Source organism: Taudactylus pleione, unplaced genomic scaffold, assembly GCF_031769625.1.
Source record: "Taudactylus pleione unplaced genomic scaffold, aTauple2 ptg000092l, whole genome shotgun sequence".
Taxonomy (NCBI): Eukaryota; Metazoa; Chordata; class Amphibia; order Anura; family Myobatrachidae; genus Taudactylus; species Taudactylus pleione.
Genome location: NW_028284494.1, coordinates 6716679 through 6737402, shown reverse-complemented (window position 1 = coordinate 6737402; position 20724 = coordinate 6716679). Strand labels below are relative to the sequence as shown.

The window sequence follows — 20724 nt, the reverse complement described above, 5'->3', positions numbered from 1 at the left end:
GTGCCTTGTTGCTGAAGCACCCCCAAACTACATACGCACAAACTAGTGCAAGCATTCCCAGGGCACACTGCAGCAGACGGATTTGCATACGGTGATGTCATCCAAGCAGTCGGCCAAAGCTGGCTGCGAGCCTCGTCGGCGTATGAAAGGAAAAGGACAGGAAACAGGAAAAGTGCCGGGGGCGCGGGGCACGGCGGGCTTTCACGGGTGCCGTCTGGATGACTCCCAAGTCCGCCCTGCGTGGGGATCAAGGTGGGCAGCCACAGCACTTGAAGCACTCAGGCTGATTTCTTGCAGCAGCTGGACCGTGCAACAGCTCCAGGCCTGCTTTGCAAAGCAAGTGAAACAAGTGTGGGTCCTGCACCGCCCTCTATTGGTGGGATTACGCAAAGAACGCTGGAATGGCACAACAGCAAGGAAGCATGCAGCAAGCACACACAGGAGGAGAGGTCAGGACAGAGCGCGGCGCTGAGGGAAAGGTGGAAGCGCAGTTTACAGGGCGCAGGGGCCAAGTAGGGAGGGGAATCATTTGATGTTTCGCCGGAACCATCGGTCAGGTGGTTCCGATGTTTGACGCTTAACCCCGCGATGGTGAGGGAGCATCCGATGCTCCCTCCCCATTGCTAGGCTTCCCCCTCAACGTTGTCTTTGTGTGGGGCGCCGTGCGGCTGCGCAGGCTTGCTGGCAGCTGCACTCACCGTGCGGTACTTTGGGCTGCCGGCTGGCTCTCTTCGTGTCTGGTGCTCACAACCTAAGAGACCGAGGGCCTGATTGAGAGACGGACGCAACGCAGAGGTTACGCAGTGGAGAGCGGTTATTGGTGGTCTGCGCAAGCGTCTTGAGTCCCGCTGCGCACGGGTGAAATGTACTAGTTAGTGTGTTACATGCTTAAGTAGAAAAGGCCAGAGAAACATCGGTCCCGGAACCGATGCTTAGGCCCAAACAATGTTATGTGAGCAATGCTAAAACCATGGGGCTAGTAGTACTAGCAACGTTCCCTTTCAATGTCCAATCCCCGGGGCAAAGAAGGGAGGGGGTGGACACATCCAGCAAAGCTTCAGAGTTGACACCAGCACAGCAGACACACAGACGCTTTCAAACAAAACCAAGCTGATTTTTACCAGAGATGATCAGGGGAAAGCGCGAACGCAGTCCCCCACTACCACAAATTATGCAGTCGAGTTTCCCGCATTTGGGGAAATCGCAGGGGTCAGCACACCCGGAGTGCAATGGATGAGCCTCGCCCTGGGAGAACCACCTTCGTGATCATGGTATCTCCCCTGCCAGGTAAGTATGAGTTGGACTAGGGCTGGGGAGGCCCGCTGCTCGGGCACACCCCCGTCAACTGAAGGAGGTTTACCTGGGGAGCATGCGCGAAGCGAACTCTCAGCTGAGGTCAACAACTGCAGGGAGGCCACATCTCTTCACCTGGAAGGGTGCCTTGTTGCTGAAGCACCCCCAAACTACATACGCACAAACTAGTGCAAGCATTCCCAGGGCACACTGCAGCAGACGGATTTGCATACGGTGATGTCATCCAAGCAGTCGGCCAAAGCTGGCTGCGAGCCTCGTCGGCGTATGAAAGGAAAAGGACAGGAAACAGGAAAAGTGCCGGGGGCGCGGGGCACGGCGGGCTTTCACGGGTGCCGTCTGGATGACTCCCAAGTCCGCCCTGCGTGGGGATCAAGGTGGGCAGCCACAGCACTTGAAGCACTCAGGCTGATTTCTTGCAGCAGCTGGACCGTGCAACAGCTCCAGGCCTGCTTTGCAAAGCAAGTGAAACAAGTGTGGGTCCTGCACCGCCCTCTATTGGTGGGATTACGCAAAGAACGCTGGAATGGCACAACAGCAAGGAAGCATGCAGCAAGCACACACAGGAGGAGAGGTCAGGACAGAGCGCGGCGCTGAGGGAAAGGTGGAAGCGCAGTTTACAGGGCGCAGGGGCCAAGTAGGGAGGGGAATCATTTGATGTTTCGCCGGAACCATCGGTCAGGTGGTTCCGATGTTTGACGCTTAACCCCGCGATGGTGAGGGAGCATCCGATGCTCCCTCCCCATTGCTAGGCTTCCCCCTCAACGTTGTCTTTGTGTGGGGCGCCGTGCGGCTGCGCAGGCTTGCTGGCAGCTGCACTCACCGTGCGGTACTTTGGGCTGCCGGCTGGCTCTCTTCGTGTCTGGTGCTCACAACCTAAGAGACCGAGGGCCTGATTGAGAGACGGACGCAACGCAGAGGTTACGCAGTGGAGAGCGGTTATTGGTGGTCTGCGCAAGCGTCTTGAGTCCCGCTGCGCACGGGTGAAATGTACTAGTTAGTGTGTTACATGCTTAAGTAGAAAAGGCCAGAGAAACATCGGTCCCGGAACCGATGCTTAGGCCCAAACAATGTTTTGTGAGCAATGCTAAAACCATGGGGCTAGTAGTACTAGCAACGTTCCCTTTCAATGTCCAATCCCCGGGGCAAAGAAGGGAGGGGGTGGACACATCCAGCAAAGCTTCAGAGTTGACACCAGCACAGCAGACACACAGACGCTTTCAAACAAAACCAAGCTGATTTTTACCAGAGATGATCAGGGGAAAGCGCGAACGCAGTCCCCCACTACCACAAATTATGCAGTCGAGTTTCCCGCATTTGGGGAAATCGCAGGGGTCAGCACACCCGGAGTGCAATGGATGAGCCTCGCCCTGGGAGAACCACCTTCGTGATCATGGTATCTCCCCTGCCAGGTAAGTATGAGTTGGACTAGGGCTGGGGAGGCCCGCTGCTCGGGCACACCCCCGTCAACTGAAGGAGGTTTACCTGGGGAGCATGCGCGAAGCGAACTCTCAGCTGAGGTCAACAACTGCAGGGAGGCCACATCTCTTCACCTGGAAGGGTGCCTTGTTGCTGAAGCACCCCCAAACTACATACGCACAAACTAGTGCAAGCATTCCCAGGGCACACTGCAGCAGACGGATTTGCATACGGTGATGTCATCCAAGCAGTCGGCCAAAGCTGGCTGCGAGCCTCGTCGGCGTATGAAAGGAAAAGGACAGGAAACAGGAAAAGTGCCGGGGGCGCGGGGCACGGCGGGCTTTCACGGGTGCCGTCTGGATGACTCCCAAGTCCGCCCTGCGTGGGGATCAAGGTGGGCAGCCACAGCACTTGAAGCACTCAGGCTGATTTCTTGCAGCAGCTGGACCGTGCAACAGCTCCAGGCCTGCTTTGCAAAGCAAGTGAAACAAGTGTGGGTCCTGCACCGCCCTCTATTGGTGGGATTACGCAAAGAACGCTGGAATGGCACAACAGCAAGGAAGCATGCAGCAAGCACACACAGGAGGAGAGGTCAGGACAGAGCGCGGCGCTGAGGGAAAGGTGGAAGCGCAGTTTACAGGGCGCAGGGGCCAAGTAGGGAGGGGAATCATTTGATGTTTCGCCGGAACCATCGGTCAGGTGGTTCCGATGTTTGACGCTTAACCCCGCGATGGTGAGGGAGCATCCGATGCTCCCTCCCCATTGCTAGGCTTCCCCCTCAACGTTGTCTTTGTGTGGGGCGCCGTGCGGCTGCGCAGGCTTGCTGGCAGCTGCACTCACCGTGCGGTACTTTGGGCTGCCGGCTGGCTCTCTTCGTGTCTGGTGCTCACAACCTAAGAGACCGAGGGCCTGATTGAGAGACGGACGCAACGCAGAGGTTACGCAGTGGAGAGCGGTTATTGGTGGTCTGCGCAAGCGTCTTGAGTCCCGCTGCGCACGGGTGAAATGTACTAGTTAGTGTGTTACATGCTTAAGTAGAAAAGGCCAGAGAAACATCGGTCCCGGAACCGATGCTTAGGCCCAAACAATGTTTTGTGAGCAATGCTAAAACCATGGGGCTAGTAGTAATAGCAACGTTCCCTTTCAATGTCCAATCCCCGGGGCAAAGAAGGGAGGGGGTGGACACATCCAGCAAAGCTTCAGAGTTGACACCAGCACAGCAGACACACAGACGCTTTCAAACAAAACCAAGCTGATTTTTACCAGAGATGATCAGGGGAAAGCGCGAACGCAGTCCCCCACTACCACAAATTATGCAGTCGAGTTTCCCGCATTTGGGGAAATCGCAGGGGTCAGCACACCCGGAGTGCAATGGATGAGCCTCGCCCTGGGAGAACCACCTTCGTGATCATGGTATCTCCCCTGCCAGGTAAGTATGAGTTGGACTAGGGCTGGGGAGGCCCGCTGCTCGGGCACACCCCCGTCAACTGAAGGAGGTTTACCTGGGGAGCATGCGCGAAGCGAACTCTCAGCTGAGGTCAACAACTGCAGGGAGGCCACATCTCTTCACCTGGAAGGGTGCCTTGTTGCTGAAGCACCCCCAAACTACATACGCACAAACTAGTGCAAGCATTCCCAGGGCACACTGCAGCAGACGGATTTGCATACGGTGATGTCATCCAAGCAGTCGGCCAAAGCTGGCTGCGAGCCTCGTCGGCGTATGAAAGGAAAAGGACAGGAAACAGGAAAAGTGCCGGGGGCGCGGGGCACGGCGGGCTTTCACGGGTGCCGTCTGGATGACTCCCAAGTCCGCCCTGCGTGGGGATCAAGGTGGGCAGCCACAGCACTTGAAGCACTCAGGCTGATTTCTTGCAGCAGCTGGACCGTGCAACAGCTCCAGGCCTGCTTTGCAAAGCAAGTGAAACAAGTGTGGGTCCTGCACCGCCCTCTATTGGTGGGATTACGCAAAGAACGCTGGAATGGCACAACAGCAAGGAAGCATGCAGCAAGCACACACAGGAGGAGAGGTCAGGACAGAGCGCGGCGCTGAGGGAAAGGTGGAAGCGCAGTTTACAGGGCGCAGGGGCCAAGTAGGGAGGGGAATCATTTGATGTTTCGCCGGAACCATCGGTCAGGTGGTTCCGATGTTTGACGCTTAACCCCGCGATGGTGAGGGAGCATCCGATGCTCCCTCCCCATTGCTAGGCTTCCCCCTCAACGTTGTCTTTGTGTGGGGCGCCGTGCGGCTGCGCAGGCTTGCTGGCAGCTGCACTCACCGTGCGGTACTTTGGGCTGCCGGCTGGCTCTCTTCGTGTCTGGTGCTCACAACCTAAGAGACCGAGGGCCTGATTGAGAGACGGACGCAACGCAGAGGTTACGCAGTGGAGAGCGGTTATTGGTGGTCTGCGCAAGCGTCTTGAGTCCCGCTGCGCACGGGTGAAATGTACTAGTTAGTGTGTTACATGCTTAAGTAGAAAAGGCCAGAGAAACATCGGTCCCGGAACCGATGCTTAGGCCCAAACAATGTTTTGTGAGCAATGCTAAAACCATGGGGCTAGTAGTACTAGCAACGTTCCCTTTCAATGTCCAATCCCCGGGGCAAAGAAGGGAGGGGGTGGACACATCCAGCAAAGCTTCAGAGTTGACACCAGCACAGCAGACACACAGACGCTTTCAAACAAAACCAAGCTGATTTTTACCAGAGATGATCAGGGGAAAGCGCGAACGCAGTCCCCCACTACCACAAATTATGCAGTCGAGTTTCCCGCATTTGGGGAAATCGCAGGGGTCAGCACACCCGGAGTGCAATGGATGAGCCTCGCCCTGGGAGAACCACCTTCGTGATCATGGTATCTCCCCTGCCAGGTAAGTATGAGTTGGACTAGGGCTGGGGAGGCCCGCTGCTCGGGCACACCCCCGTCAACTGAAGGAGGTTTACCTGGGGAGCATGCGCGAAGCGAACTCTCAGCTGAGGTCAACAACTGCAGGGAGGCCACATCTCTTCACCTGGAAGGGTGCCTTGTTGCTGAAGCACCCCCAAACTACATACGCACAAACTAGTGCAAGCATTCCCAGGGCACACTGCAGCAGACGGATTTGCATACGGTGATGTCATCCAAGCAGTCGGCCAAAGCTGGCTGCGAGCCTCGTCGGCGTATGAAAGGAAAAGGACAGGAAACAGGAAAAGTGCCGGGGGCGCGGGGCACGGCGGGCTTTCACGGGTGCCGTCTGGATGACTCCCAAGTCCGCCCTGCGTGGGGATCAAGGTGGGCAGCCACAGCACTTGAAGCACTCAGGCTGATTTCTTGCAGCAGCTGGACCGTGCAACAGCTCCAGGCCTGCTTTGCAAAGCAAGTGAAACAAGTGTGGGTCCTGCACCGCCCTCTATTGGTGGGATTACGCAAAGAACGCTGGAATGGCACAACAGCAAGGAAGCATGCAGCAAGCACACACAGGAGGAGAGGTCAGGACAGAGCGCGGCGCTGAGGGAAAGGTGGAAGCGCAGTTTACAGGGCGCAGGGGCCAAGTAGGGAGGGGAATCATTTGATGTTTCGCCGGAACCATCGGTCAGGTGGTTCCGATGTTTGACGCTTAACCCCGCGATGGTGAGGGAGCATCCGATGCTCCCTCCCCATTGCTAGGCTTCCCCCTCAACGTTGTCTTTGTGTGGGGCGCCGTGCGGCTGCGCAGGCTTGCTGGCAGCTGCACTCACCGTGCGGTACTTTGGGCTGCCGGCTGGCTCTCTTCGTGTCTGGTGCTCACAACCTAAGAGACCGAGGGCCTGATTGAGAGACGGACGCAACGCAGAGGTTACGCAGTGGAGAGCGGTTATTGGTGGTCTGCGCAAGCGTCTTGAGTCCCGCTGCGCACGGGTGAAATGTACTAGTTAGTGTGTTACATGCTTAAGTAGAAAAGGCCAGAGAAACATCGGTCCCGGAACCGATGCTTAGGCCCAAACAATGTTTTGTGAGCAATGCTAAAACCATGGGGCTAGTAGTACTAGCAACGTTCCCTTTCAATGTCCAATCCCCGGGGCAAAGAAGGGAGGGGGTGGACACATCCAGCAAAGCTTCAGAGTTGACACCAGCACAGCAGACACACAGACGCTTTCAAACAAAACCAAGCTGATTTTTACCAGAGATGATCAGGGGAAAGCGCGAACGCAGTCCCCCACTACCACAAATTATGCAGTCGAGTTTCCCGCATTTGGGGAAATCGCAGGGGTCAGCACACCCGGAGTGCAATGGATGAGCCTCGCCCTGGGAGAACCACCTTCGTGATCATGGTATCTCCCCTGCCAGGTAAGTATGAGTTGGACTAGGGCTGGGGAGGCCCGCTGCTCGGGCACACCCCCGTCAACTGAAGGAGGTTTACCTGGGGAGCATGCGCGAAGCGAACTCTCAGCTGAGGTCAACAACTGCAGGGAGGCCACATCTCTTCACCTGGAAGGGTGCCTTGTTGCTGAAGCACCCCCAAACTACATACGCACAAACTAGTGCAAGCATTCCCAGGGCACACTGCAGCAGACGGATTTGCATACGGTGATGTCATCCAAGCAGTCGGCCAAAGCTGGCTGCGAGCCTCGTCGGCGTATGAAAGGAAAAGGACAGGAAACAGGAAAAGTGCCGGGGGCGCGGGGCACGGCGGGCTTTCACGGGTGCCGTCTGGATGACTCCCAAGTCCGCCCTGCGTGGGGATCAAGGTGGGCAGCCACAGCACTTGAAGCACTCAGGCAGATTTCTTGCAGCAGCTGGACCGTGCAACAGCTCCAGGCCTGCTTTGCAAAGCAAGTGAAACAAGTGTGGGTCCTGCACCGCCCTCTATTGGTGGGATTACGCAAAGAACGCTGGAATGGCACAACAGCAAGGAAGCATGCAGCAAGCACACACAGGAGGAGAGGTCAGGACAGAGCGCGGCGCTGAGGGAAAGGTGGAAGCGCAGTTTACAGGGCGCAGGGGCCAAGTAGGGAGGGGAATCATTTGATGTTTCGCCGGAACCATCGGTCAGGTGGTTCCGATGTTTGACGCTTAACCCCGCGATGGTGAGGGAGCATCCGATGCTCCCTCCCCATTGCTAGGCTTCCCCCTCAACGTTGTCTTTGTGTGGGGCGCCGTGCGGCTGCGCAGGCTTGCTGGCAGCTGCACTCACCGTGCGGTACTTTGGGCTGCCGGCTGGCTCTCTTCGTGTCTGGTGCTCACAACCTAAGAGACCGAGGGCCTGATTGAGAGACGGACGCAACGCAGAGGTTACGCAGTGGAGAGCGGTTATTGGTGGTCTGCGCAAGCGTCTTGAGTCCCGCTGCGCACGGGTGAAATGTACTAGTTAGTGTGTTACATGCTTAAGTAGAAAAGGCCAGAGAAACATCGGTCCCGGAACCGATGCTTAGGCCCAAACAATGTTTTGTGAGCAATGCTAAAACCATGGGGCTAGTAGTACTAGCAACGTTCCCTTTCAATGTCCAATCCCCGGGGCAAAGAAGGGAGGGGGTGGACACATCCAGCAAAGCTTCAGAGTTGACACCAGCACAGCAGACACACAGACGCTTTCAAACAAAACCAAGCTGATTTTTACCAGAGATGATCAGGGGAAAGCGCGAACGCAGTCCCCCACTACCACAAATTATGCAGTCGAGTTTCCCGCATTTGGGGAAATCGCAGGGGTCAGCACACCCGGAGTGCAATGGATGAGCCTCGCCCTGGGAGAACCACCTTCGTGATCATGGTATCTCCCCTGCCAGGTAAGTATGAGTTGGATTAGGGCTGGGGAGGCCCGCTGCTCGGGCACACCCCCGTCAACTGAAGGAGGTTTACCTGGGGAGCATGCGCGAAGCGAACTCTCAGCTGAGGTCAACAACTGCAGGGAGGCCACATCTCTTCACCTGGAAGGGTGCCTTGTTGCTGAAGCACCCCCAAACTACATACGCACAAACTAGTGCAAGCATTCCCAGGGCACACTGCAGCAGACGGATTTGCATACGGTGATGTCATCCAAGCAGTCGGCCAAAGCTGGCTGCGAGCCTCGTCGGCGTATGAAAGGAAAAGGACAGGAAACAGGAAAAGTGCCGGGGGCGCGGGGCACGGCGGGCTTTCACGGGTGCCGTCTGGATGACTCCCAAGTCCGCCCTGCGTGGGGATCAAGGTGGGCAGCCACAGCACTTGAAGCACTCAGGCTGATTTCTTGCAGCAGCTGGACCGTGCAACAGCTCCAGGCCTGCTTTGCAAAGCAAGTGAAACAAGTGTGGGTCCTGCACCGCCCTCTATTGGTGGGATTACGCAAAGAACGCTGGAATGGCACAACAGCAAGGAAGCATGCAGCAAGCACACACAGGAGGAGAGGTCAGGACAGAGCGCGGCGCTGAGGGAAAGGTGGAAGCGCAGTTTACAGGGCGCAGGGGCCAAGTAGGGAGGGGAATCATTTGATGTTTCGCCTGAACCATCGGTCAGGTGGTTCCGATGTTTGACGCTTAACCCCGCGATGGTGAGGGAGCATCCGATGCTCCCTCCCCATTGCTAGGCTTCCCCCTCAACGTTGTCTTTGTGTGGGGCGCCGTGCGGCTGCGCAGGCTTGCTGGCAGCTGCACTCACCGTGCGGTACTTTGGGCTGCCGGCTGGCTCTCTTCGTGTCTGGTGCTCACAACCTAAGAGACCGAGGGCCTGATTGAGAGACGGACGCAACGCAGAGGTTACGCAGTGGAGAGCGGTTATTGGTGGTCTGCGCAAGCGTCTTGAGTCCCGCTGCGCACGGGTGAAATGTACTAGTTAGTGTGTTACATGCTTAAGTAGAAAAGGCCAGAGAAACATCGGTCCCGGAACCGATGCTTAGGCCCAAACAATGTTTTGTGAGCAATGCTAAAACCATGGGGCTAGTAGTACTAGCAACGTTCCCTTTCAATGTCCAATCCCCGGGGCAAAGAAGGGAGGGGGTGGACACATCCAGCAAAGCTTCAGAGTTGACACCAGCACAGCAGACACACAGACGCTTTCAAACAAAACCAAGCTGATTTTTACCAGAGATGATCAGGGGAAAGCGCGAACGCAGTCCCCCACTACCACAAATTATGCAGTCGAGTTTCCCGCATTTGGGGAAATCGCAGGGGTCAGCACACCCGGAGTGCAATGGATGAGCCTCGCCCTGGGAGAACCACCTTCGTGATCATGGTATCTCCCCTGCCAGGTAAGTATGAGTTGGACTAGGGCTGGGGAGGCCCGCTGCTCGGGCACACCCCCGTCAACTGAAGGAGGTTTACCTGGGGAGCATGCGCGAAGCGAACTCTCAGCTGAGGTCAACAACTGCAGGGAGGCCACATCTCTTCACCTGGAAGGGTGCCTTGTTGCTGAAGCACCCCCAAACTACATACGCACAAACTAGTGCAAGCATTCCCAGGGCACACTGCAGCAGACGGATTTGCATACGGTGATGTCATCCAAGCAGTCGGCCAAAGCTGGCTGCGAGCCTCGTCGGCGTATGAAAGGAAAAGGACAGGAAACAGGAAAAGTGCCGGGGGCGCGGGGCACGGCGAGCTTTCACGGGTGCCGTCTGGATGACTCCCAAGTCCGCCCTGCGTGGGGATCAAGGTGGGCAGCCACAGCACTTGAAGCACTCAGGCAGATTTCTTGCAGCAGCTGGACCGTGCAACAGCTCCAGGCCTGCTTTGCAAAGCAAGTGAAACAAGTGTGGGTCCTGCACCGCCCTCTATTGGTGGGATTACGCAAAGAACGCTGGAATGGCACAACAGCAAGGAAGCATGCAGCAAGCACACACAGGAGGAGAGGTCAGGACAGAGCGCGGCGCTGAGGGAAAGGTGGAAGCGCAGTTTACAGGGCGCAGGGGCCAAGTAGGGAGGGGAATCATTTGATGTTTCGCCGGAACCATCGGTCAGGTGGTTCCGATGTTTGACGCTTAACCCCGCGATGGTGAGGGAGCATCCGATGCTCCCTCCCCATTGCTAGGCTTCCCCCTCAACGTTGTCTTTGTGTGGGGCGCCGTGCGGCTGCGCAGGCTTGCTGGCAGCTGCACTCACCGTGCGGTACTTTGGGCTGCCGGCTGGCTCTCTTCGTGTCTGGTGCTCACAACCTAAGAGACCGAGGGCCTGATTGAGAGACGGACGCAACGCAGAGGTTACGCAGTGGAGAGCGGTTATTGGTGGTCTGCGCAAGCGTCTTGAGTCCCGCTGCGCACGGGTGAAATGTACTAGTTAGTGTGTTACATGCTTAAGTAGAAAAGGCCAGAGAAACATCGGTCCCGGAACCGATGCTTAGGCCCAAACAATGTTTTGTGAGCAATGCTAAAACCATGGGGCTAGTAGTACTAGCAACGTTCCCTTTCAATGTCCAATCCCCGGGGCAAAGAAGGGAGGGGGTGGACACATCCAGCAAAGCTTCAGAGTTGACACCAGCACAGCAGACACACAGACGCTTTCAAACAAAACCAAGCTGATTTTTACCAGAGATGATCAGGGGAAAGCGCGAACGCAGTCCCCCACTACCACAAATTATGCAGTCGAGTTTCCCGCATTTGGGGAAATCGCAGGGGTCAGCACACCCGGAGTGCAATGGATGAGCCTCGCCCTGGGAGAACCACCTTCGTGATCATGGTATCTCCCCTGCCAGGTAAGTATGAGTTGGATTAGGGCTGGGGAGGCCCGCTGCTCGGGCACACCCCCGTCAACTGAAGGAGGTTTACCTGGGGAGCATGCGCGAAGCGAACTCTCAGCTGAGGTCAACAACTGCAGGGAGGCCACATCTCTTCACCTGGAAGGGTGCCTTGTTGCTGAAGCACCCCCAAACTACATACGCACAAACTAGTGCAAGCATTCCCAGGGCACACTGCAGCAGACGGATTTGCATACGGTGATGTCATCCAAGCAGTCGGCCAAAGCTGGCTGCGAGCCTCGTCGGCGTATGAAAGGAAAAGGACAGGAAACAGGAAAAGTGCCGGGGGCGCGGGGCACGGCGGGCTTTCACGGGTGCCGTCTGGATGACTCCCAAGTCCGCCCTGCGTGGGGATCAAGGTGGGCAGCCACAGCACTTGAAGCACTCAGGCTGATTTCTTGCAGCAGCTGGACCGTGCAACAGCTCCAGGCCTGCTTTGCAAAGCAAGTGAAACAAGTGTGGGTCCTGCACCGCCCTCTATTGGTGGGATTACGCAAAGAACGCTGGAATGGCACAACAGCAAGGAAGCATGCAGCAAGCACACACAGGAGGAGAGGTCAGGACAGAGCGCGGCGCTGAGGGAAAGGTGGAAGCGCAGTTTACAGGGCGCAGGGGCCAAGTAGGGAGGGGAATCATTTGATGTTTCGCCGGAACCATCGGTCAGGTGGTTCCGATGTTTGACGCTTAACCCCGCGATGGTGAGGGAGCATCCGATGCTCCCTCCCCATTGCTAGGCTTCCCCCTCAACGTTGTCTTTGTGTGGGGCGCCGTGCGGCTGCGCAGGCTTGCTGGCAGCTGCACTCACCGTGCGGTACTTTGGGCTGCCGGCTGGCTCTCTTCGTGTCTGGTGCTCACAACCTAAGAGACCGAGGGCCTGATTGAGAGACGGACGCAACGCAGAGGTTACGCAGTGGAGAGCGGTTATTGGTGGTCTGCGCAAGCGTCTTGAGTCCCGCTGCGCACGGGTGAAATGTACTAGTTAGTGTGTTACATGCTTAAGTAGAAAAGGCCAGAGAAACATCGGTCCCGGAACCGATGCTTAGGCCCAAACAATGTTTTGTGAGCAATGCTAAAACCATGGGGCTAGTAGTACTAGCAACGTTCCCTTTCAATGTCCAATCCCCGGGGCAAAGAAGGGAGGGGGTGGACACATCCAGCAAAGCTTCAGAGTTGACACCAGCACAGCAGACACACAGACGCTTTCAAACAAAACCAAGCTGATTTTTACCAGAGATGATCAGGGGAAAGCGCGAACGCAGTCCCCCACTACCACAAATTATGCAGTCGAGTTTCCCGCATTTGGGGAAATCGCAGGGGTCAGCACACCCGGAGTGCAATGGATGAGCCTCGCCCTGGGAGAACCACCTTCGTGATCATGGTATCTCCCCTGCCAGGTAAGTATGAGTTGGACTAGGGCTGGGGAGGCCCGCTGCTCGGGCACACCCCCGTCAACTGAAGGAGGTTTACCTGGGGAGCATGCGCGAAGCGAACTCTCAGCTGAGGTCAACAACTGCAGGGAGGCCACATCTCTTCACCTGGAAGGGTGCCTTGTTGCTGAAGCACCCCCAAACTACATACGCACAAACTAGTGCAAGCATTCCCAGGGCACACTGCAGCAGACGGATTTGCATACGGTGATGTCATCCAAGCAGTCGGCCAAAGCTGGCTGCGAGCCTCGTCGGCGTATGAAAGGAAAAGGACAGGAAACAGGAAAAGTGCCGGGGGCGCGGGGCACGGCGGGCTTTCACGGGTGCCGTCTGGATGACTCCCAAGTCCGCCCTGCGTGGGGATCAAGGTGGGCAGCCACAGCACTTGAAGCACTCAGGCTGATTTCTTGCAGCAGCTGGACCGTGCAACAGCTCCAGGCCTGCTTTGCAAAGCAAGTGAAACAAGTGTGGGTCCTGCACCGCCCTCTATTGGTGGGATTACGCAAAGAACGCTGGAATGGCACAACAGCAAGGAAGCATGCAGCAAGCACACACAGGAGGAGAGGTCAGGACAGAGCGCGGCGCTGAGGGAAAGGTGGAAGCGCAGTTTACAGGGCGCAGGGGCCAAGTAGGGAGGGGAATCATTTGATGTTTCGCCGGAACCATCGGTCAGGTGGTTCCGATGTTTGACGCTTAACCCCGCGATGGTGAGGGAGCATCCGATGCTCCCTCCCCATTGCTAGGCTTCCCCCTCAACGTTGTCTTTGTGTGGGGCGCCGTGCGGCTGCGCAGGCTTGCTGGCAGCTGCACTCACCGTGCGGTACTTTGGGCTGCCGGCTGGCTCTCTTCGTGTCTGGTGCTCACAACCTAAGAGACCGAGGGCCTGATTGAGAGACGGACGCAACGCAGAGGTTACGCAGTGGAGAGCGGTTATTGGTGGTCTGCGCAAGCGTCTTGAGTCCCGCTGCGCACGGGTGAAATGTACTAGTTAGTGTGTTACATGCTTAAGTAGAAAAGGCCAGAGAAACATCGGTCCCGGAACCGATGCTTAGGCCCAAACAATGTTTTGTGAGCAATGCTAAAACCATGGGGCTAGTAGTAATAGCAACGTTCCCTTTCAATGTCCAATCCCCGGGGCAAAGAAGGGAGGGGGTGGACACATCCAGCAAAGCTTCAGAGTTGACACCAGCACAGCAGACACACAGACGCTTTCAAACAAAACCAAGCTGATTTTTACCAGAGATGATCAGGGGAAAGCGCGAACGCAGTCCCCCACTACCACAAATTATGCAGTCGAGTTTCCCGCATTTGGGGAAATCGCAGGGGTCAGCACACCCGGAGTGCAATGGATGAGCCTCGCCCTGGGAGAACCACCTTCGTGATCATGGTATCTCCCCTGCCAGGTAAGTATGAGTTGGACTAGGGCTGGGGAGGCCCGCTGCTCGGGCACACCCCCGTCAACTGAAGGAGGTTTACCTGGGGAGCATGCGCGAAGCGAACTCTCAGCTGAGGTCAACAACTGCAGGGAGGCCACATCTCTTCACCTGGAAGGGTGCCTTGTTGCTGAAGCACCCCCAAACTACATACGCACAAACTAGTGCAAGCATTCCCAGGGCACACTGCAGCAGACGGATTTGCATACGGTGATGTCATCCAAGCAGTCGGCCAAAGCTGGCTGCGAGCCTCGTCGGCGTATGAAAGGAAAAGGACAGGAAACAGGAAAAGTGCCGGGGGCGCGGGGCACGGCGGGCTTTCACGGGTGCCGTCTGGATGACTCCCAAGTCCGCCCTGCGTGGGGATCAAGGTGGGCAGCCACAGCACTTGAAGCACTCAGGCTGATTTCTTGCAGCAGCTGGACCGTGCAACAGCTCCAGGCCTGCTTTGCAAAGCAAGTGAAACAAGTGTGGGTCCTGCACCGCCCTCTATTGGTGGGATTACGCAAAGAACGCTGGAATGGCACAACAGCAAGGAAGCATGCAGCAAGCACACACAGGAGGAGAGGTCAGGACAGAGCGCGGCGCTGAGGGAAAGGTGGAAGCGCAGTTTACAGGGCGCAGGGGCCAAGTAGGGAGGGGAATCATTTGATGTTTCGCCGGAACCATCGGTCAGGTGGTTCCGATGTTTGACGCTTAACCCCGCGATGGTGAGGGAGCATCCGATGCTCCCTCCCCATTGCTAGGCTTCCCCCTCAACGTTGTCTTTGTGTGGGGCGCCGTGCGGCTGCGCAGGCTTGCTGGCAGCTGCACTCACCGTGCGGTACTTTGGGCTGCCGGCTGGCTCTCTTCGTGTCTGGTGCTCACAACCTAAGAGACCGAGGGCCTGATTGAGAGACGGACGCAACGCAGAGGTTACGCAGTGGAGAGCGGTTATTGGTGGTCTGCGCAAGCGTCTTGAGTCCCGCTGCGCACGGGTGAAATGTACTAGTTAGTGTGTTACATGCTTAAGTAGAAAAGGCCAGAGAAACATCGGTCCCGGAACCGATGCTTAGGCCCAAACAATGTTTTGTGAGCAATGCTAAAACCATGGGGCTAGTAGTACTAGCAACGTTCCCTTTCAATGTCCAATCCCCGGGGCAAAGAAGGGAGGGGGTGGACACATCCAGCAAAGCTTCAGAGTTGACACCAGCACAGCAGACACACAGACGCTTTCAAACAAAACCAAGCTGATTTTTACCAGAGATGATCAGGGGAAAGCGCGAACGCAGTCCCCCACTACCACAAATTATGCAGTCGAGTTTCCCGCATTTGGGGAAATCGCAGGGGTCAGCACACCCGGAGTGCAATGGATGAGCCTCGCCCTGGGAGAACCACCTTCGTGATCATGGTATCTCCCCTGCCAGGTAAGTATGAGTTGGACTAGGGCTGGGGAGGCCCGCTGCTCGGGCACACCCCCGTCAACTGAAGGAGGTTTACCTGGGGAGCATGCGCGAAGCGAACTCTCAGCTGAGGTCAACAACTGCAGGGAGGCCACATCTCTTCACCTGGAAGGGTGCCTTGTTGCTGAAGCACCCCCAAACTACATACGCACAAACTAGTGCAAGCATTCCCAGGGCACACTGCAGCAGACGGATTTGCATACGGTGATGTCATCCAAGCAGTCGGCCAAAGCTGGCTGCGAGCCTCGTCGGCGTATGAAAGGAAAAGGACAGGAAACAGGAAAAGTGCCGGGGGCGCGGGGCACGGCGGGCTTTCACGGGTGCCGTCTGGATGACTCCCAAGTCCGCCCTGCGTGGGGATCAAGGTGGGCAGCCACAGCACTTGAAGCACTCAGGCTGATTTCTTGCAGCAGCTGGACCGTGCAACAGCTCCAGGCCTGCTTTGCAAAGCAAGTGAAACAAGTGTGGGTCCTGCACCGCCCTCTATTGGTGGGATTACGCAAAGAACGCTGGAATGGCACAACAGCAAGGAAGCATGCAGCAAGCACACACAGGAGGAGAGGTCAGGACAGAGCGCGGCGCTGAGGGAAAGGTGGAAGCGCAGTTTACAGGGCGCAGGGGCCAAGTAGGGAGGGGAATCATTTGATGTTTCGCCGGAACCATCGGTCAGGTGGTTCCGATGTTTGACGCTTAACCCCGCGATGGTGAGGGAGCATCCGATGCTCCCTCCCCATTGCTAGGCTTCCCCCTCAACGTTGTCTTTGTGTGGGGCGCCGTGCGGCTGCGCAGGCTTGCTGGCAGCTGCACTCACCGTGCGGTACTTTGGGCTGCCGGCTGGCTCTCTTCGTGTCTGGTGCTCACAACCTAAGAGACCGAGGGCCTGATTGAGAGACGGACGCAACGCAGAGGTTACGCAGTGGAGAGCGGTTATTGGTGGTCTGCGCAAGCGTCTTGAGTCCCGCTGCGCACGGGTGAAATGTACTAGTTAGTGTGTTACATGCTTAAGTAGAAAAGGCCAGAGAAACATCGGTCCCGGAACCGATGCTTAGGCCCAAACAATGTTTTGTGAGCAATGCTAAAACCATGGGGCTAGTAGTAATAGCAACGTTCCCTTTCAATGTCCAATCCCCGGGGCAAAGAAGGGAGGGGGTGGACACATCCAGCAAAGCTTCAGAGTTGACACCAGCACAGCAGACACACAGACGCTTTCAAACAAAACCAAGCTGATTTTTACCAGAGATGATCAGGGGAAAGCGCGAACGCAGTCCCCCACTACCACAAATTATGCAGTCGAGTTTCCCGCATTTGGGGAAATTGCAGGGGTCAGCACACCCGGAGTGCAATGGATGAGCCTCGCCCTGGGAGAACCACCTTCGTGATCATGGTATCTCCCCTGCCAGGTAAGTATGAGTTGGACTAGGGCTGGGGAGGCCCGCTGCTCGGGCACACCCCCGTCAACTGAAGGAGGTTTACCTGGGGAGCATGCGCGAAGCGAACTCTCAGCTGAGGTCAACAACTGCAGGGAGGCCACATCTCTTCACCTGGAAGGGTGCCTTGTTGCTGAAGCACCCCCAAACTACATACGCACAAACTAGTGCAAGCATTCCCAGGGCACACTGCAGCAGACGGATTTGCATACGGTGATGTCATCCAAGCAGTCGGCCAAAGCTGGCTGCGAGCCTCGTCGGCGTATGAAAGGAAAAGGACAGGAAACAGGAAAAGTGCCGGGGGCGCGGGGCACGGCGGGCTTTCACGGGTGCCGTCTGGATGACTCCCAAGTCCGCCCTGCGTGGGGATCAAGGTGGGCAGCCACAGCACTTGAAGCACTCAGGCTGATTTCTTGCAGCAGCTGGACCGTGCAACAGCTCCAGGCCTGCTTTGCAAAGCAAGTGAAACAAGTGTGGGTCCTGCACCGCCCTCTATTGGTGGGATTACGCAAAGAACGCTGGAATGGCACAACAGCAAGGAAGCATGCAGCAAGCACACACAGGAGGAGAGGTCAGGACAGAGCGCGGCGCTGAGGGAAAGGTGGAAGCGCAGTTTACAGGGCGCAGGGGCCAAGTAGGGAGGGGAATCATTTGATGTTTCGCCGGAACCATCGGTCAGGTGGTTCCGATGTTTGACGCTTAACCCCGCGATGGTGAGGGAGCATCCGATGCTCCCTCCCCATTGCTAGGCTTCCCCCTCAACGTTGTCTTTGTGTGGGGCGCCGTGCGGCTGCGCAGGCTTGCTGGCAGCTGCACTCACCGTGCGGTACTTTGGGCTGCCGGCTGGCTCTCTTCGTGTCTGGTGCTCACAACCTAAGAGACCGAGGGCCTGATTGAGAGACGGACGCAACGCAGAGGTTACGCAGTGGAGAGCGGTTATTGGTGGTCTGCGCAAGCGTCTTGAGTCCCGCTGCGCACGGGTGAAATGTACTAGTTAGTGTGTTACATGCTTAAGTAGAAAAGGCCAGAGAAACATCGGTCCCGGAACCGATGCTTAGGCCCAAACAATGTTTTGTGAGCAATGCTAAAACCATGGGGCTAGTAGTACTAGCAACGTTCCCTTTCAATGTCCAATCCCCGGGGCAAAGAAGGGAGGGGGTGGACACATCCAGCAAAGCTTCAGAGTTGACACCAGCACAGCAGACACACAGACGCTTTCAAACAAAACCAAGCTGATTTTTACCAGAGATGATCAGGGGAAAGCGCGAACGCAGTCCCCCACTACCACAAATTATGCAGTCGAGTTTCCCGCATTTGGGGAAATCGCAGGGGTCAGCACACCCGGAGTGCAATGGATGAGCCTCGCCCTGGGAGAACCACCTTCGTGATCATGGTATCTCCCCTGCCAGGTAAGTATGAGTTGGACTAGGGCTGGGGAGGCCCGCTGCTCGGGCACACCCCCGTCAACTGAAGGAGGTTTACCTGGGGAGCATGCGCGAAGCGAACTCTCAGCTGAGGTCAACAACTGCAGGGAGGCCACATCTCTTCACCTGGAAGGGTGCCTTGTTGCTGAAGCACCCCCAAACTACATACGCACAAACTAGTGCAAGCATTCCCAGGGCACACTGCAGCAGACGGATTTGCATACGGTGATGTCATCCAAGCAGTCGGCCAAAGCTGGCTGCGAGCCTCGTCGGCGTATGAAAGGAAAAGGACAGGAAACAGGAAAAGTGCCGGGGGCGCGGGGCACGGCGGGCTTTCACGGGTGCCGTCTGGATGACTCCCAAGTCCGCCCTGCGTGGGGATCAAGGTGGGCAGCCACAGCACTTGAAGCACTCAGGCTGATTTCTTGCAGCAGCTGGACCGTGCAACAGCTCCAGGCCTGCTTTGCAAAGCAAGTGAAACAAGTGTGGGTCCTGCACCGCCCTCTATTGGTGGGATTACGCAAAGAACGCTGGAATGGCACAACAGCAAGGAAGCATGCAGCAAGCACACACAGGAGGAGAGGTCAGGACAGAGCGCGGCGCTGAGGGAAAGGTGGAAGCGCAGTTTACAGGGCGCAGGGGCCAAGTAGGGAGGGGAATCATTTGATGTTTCGCCGGAACCATCGGTCAGGTGGTTCCGATGTTTGACGCTTAACCCCGCGATGGTGAGGGAGCATCCGATGCTCCCTCCCCATTGCTAGGCTTCCCCCTCAACGTTGTCTTTGTGTGGGGCGCCGTGCGGCTGCGCAGGCTTGCTGGCAGCTGCACTCACCGTGCGGTACTTTGGGCTGCCGGCTGGCTCTCTTCGTGTCTGGTGCTCACAACCTAAGAGACCGAGGGCCTGATTGAGAGACGGACGCAACGCAGAGGTTACGCAGTGGAGAGCGGTTATTGGTGGTCTGCGCAAGCGTCTTGAGTCCCGCTGCGCACGGGTGAAATGTACTAGTTAGTGTGTTACATGCTTAAGTAGAAAAGGCCAGAGAAACATCGGTCCCGGAACCGATGCTTAGGCCCAAACAATGTTTTGTGAGCAATGCTAAAACCATGGGGCTAGTAGTACTAGCAACGTTCCCTTTCAATGTCCAATCCCCGGGGCAAAGAAGGGAGGGGGTGGACACATCCAGCAAAGCTTCAGAGTTGACACCAGCACAGCAGACACACAGACGCTTTCAAACAAAACCAAGCTGATTTTTACCAGAGATGATCAGGGGAAAGCGCGAACGCAGTCCCCCACTACCACAAATTATGCAGTCGAGTTTCCCGCATTTGGGGAAATCGCAGGGGTCAGCACACCCGGAGTGCAATGGATGAGCCTCGCCCTGGGAGAACCACCTTCGTGATCATGGTATCTCCCCTGCCAGGTAAGTATGAGTTGGACTAGGGCTGGGGAGGCCCGCTGCTCGGGCACACCCCCGTCAACTGAAGGAGGTTTACCTGGGGAGCATGCGCGAAGCGAACTCTCAGCTGAGGTCAACAACTGCAGGGAGGCCACATCTCTTCACCTGGAAGGGTGCCTTGTTGCTGAAGCACCCCCAAACTACATACGCACAAACTAGTGCAAGCATTCCCAGGGCACACTGCAGCAGACGGATTTGCATACGGTGATGTCATCCAAGCAGTCGGCCAAAGCTGGCTGCGAGCCTCGTCGGCGTATGAAAGGAAAAGGACAGGAAACAGGAAAAGTGCCGGGGGCGCGGGGCACGGCGGGCTTTCACGGGTGCCGTCTGGATGACTCCCAAGTCCGCCCTGCGTGGGGATCAAGGTGGGCAGCCACAGCACTTGAAGCACTCAGGCAGATTTCTTGCAGCAGCTGGACCGTGCAACAGCTCCAGGCCTGCTTTGCAAAGCAAGTGAAACAAGTGTGGGTCCTGCACCGCCCTCTATTGGTGGGATTACGCAAAGAACGCTGGAATGGCACAACAGCAAGGAAGCATGCAGCAAGCACACACAGGAGGAGAGGTCAGGACAGAGCGCGGCGCTGAGGGAAAGGTGGAAGCGCAGTTTACAGGGCGCAGGGGCCAAGTAGGGAGGGGAATCATTTGATGTTTCGCCGGAACCATCGGTCAGGTGGTTCCGATGTTTGACGCTTAACCCCGCGATGGTGAGGGAGCATCCGATGCTCCCTCCCCA

The 20724-nt window shown here is 56.8% G+C and overlaps 1 protein-coding gene and 14 non-coding genes across 15 annotated transcripts in view; all 15 read right to left on the bottom strand.

Annotated features, from left to right (window-relative positions):
* Window positions 1–20724, bottom strand: part of SLC38A9 (solute carrier family 38 member 9) — a 270792-nt gene that overhangs the window by 166870 nt on the left and 83198 nt on the right. The gene's annotated exons all lie outside the window — the stretch shown is intronic.
* Window positions 1132–1295, bottom strand: LOC148527069 (U1 spliceosomal RNA). Its single transcript, XR_015878072.1, has one exon. It is a non-coding gene; the product is annotated as a U1 spliceosomal RNA (small nuclear RNA).
* On the bottom strand, window positions 2568–2731 carry LOC148527068 (U1 spliceosomal RNA). Its single transcript, XR_015878070.1, has one exon. It is a non-coding gene; the product is annotated as a U1 spliceosomal RNA (small nuclear RNA).
* Window positions 4004–4167, bottom strand: LOC148527067 (U1 spliceosomal RNA). The gene has a single exon (XR_015878069.1). It is a non-coding gene; the product is annotated as a U1 spliceosomal RNA (small nuclear RNA).
* On the bottom strand, window positions 5440–5603 carry LOC148527066 (U1 spliceosomal RNA). The gene has a single exon (XR_015878068.1). It is a non-coding gene; the product is annotated as a U1 spliceosomal RNA (small nuclear RNA).
* On the bottom strand, window positions 6876–7039 carry LOC148527065 (U1 spliceosomal RNA). Its single transcript, XR_015878067.1, has one exon. It is a non-coding gene; the product is annotated as a U1 spliceosomal RNA (small nuclear RNA).
* Window positions 8312–8475, bottom strand: LOC148527064 (U1 spliceosomal RNA). The gene has a single exon (XR_015878066.1). It is a non-coding gene; the product is annotated as a U1 spliceosomal RNA (small nuclear RNA).
* On the bottom strand, window positions 9748–9911 carry LOC148527063 (U1 spliceosomal RNA). Its single transcript, XR_015878205.1, has one exon. It is a non-coding gene; the product is annotated as a U1 spliceosomal RNA (small nuclear RNA).
* Window positions 11184–11347, bottom strand: LOC148527062 (U1 spliceosomal RNA). The gene has a single exon (XR_015878204.1). It is a non-coding gene; the product is annotated as a U1 spliceosomal RNA (small nuclear RNA).
* On the bottom strand, window positions 12620–12783 carry LOC148527061 (U1 spliceosomal RNA). The gene has a single exon (XR_015878203.1). It is a non-coding gene; the product is annotated as a U1 spliceosomal RNA (small nuclear RNA).
* Window positions 14056–14219, bottom strand: LOC148527060 (U1 spliceosomal RNA). Its single transcript, XR_015878202.1, has one exon. It is a non-coding gene; the product is annotated as a U1 spliceosomal RNA (small nuclear RNA).
* LOC148527059 (U1 spliceosomal RNA) lies at window positions 15492–15655 on the bottom strand. The gene has a single exon (XR_015878201.1). It is a non-coding gene; the product is annotated as a U1 spliceosomal RNA (small nuclear RNA).
* LOC148527058 (U1 spliceosomal RNA) lies at window positions 16928–17091 on the bottom strand. Its single transcript, XR_015878158.1, has one exon. It is a non-coding gene; the product is annotated as a U1 spliceosomal RNA (small nuclear RNA).
* LOC148527057 (U1 spliceosomal RNA) lies at window positions 18364–18527 on the bottom strand. Its single transcript, XR_015878199.1, has one exon. It is a non-coding gene; the product is annotated as a U1 spliceosomal RNA (small nuclear RNA).
* On the bottom strand, window positions 19800–19963 carry LOC148527056 (U1 spliceosomal RNA). Its single transcript, XR_015878198.1, has one exon. It is a non-coding gene; the product is annotated as a U1 spliceosomal RNA (small nuclear RNA).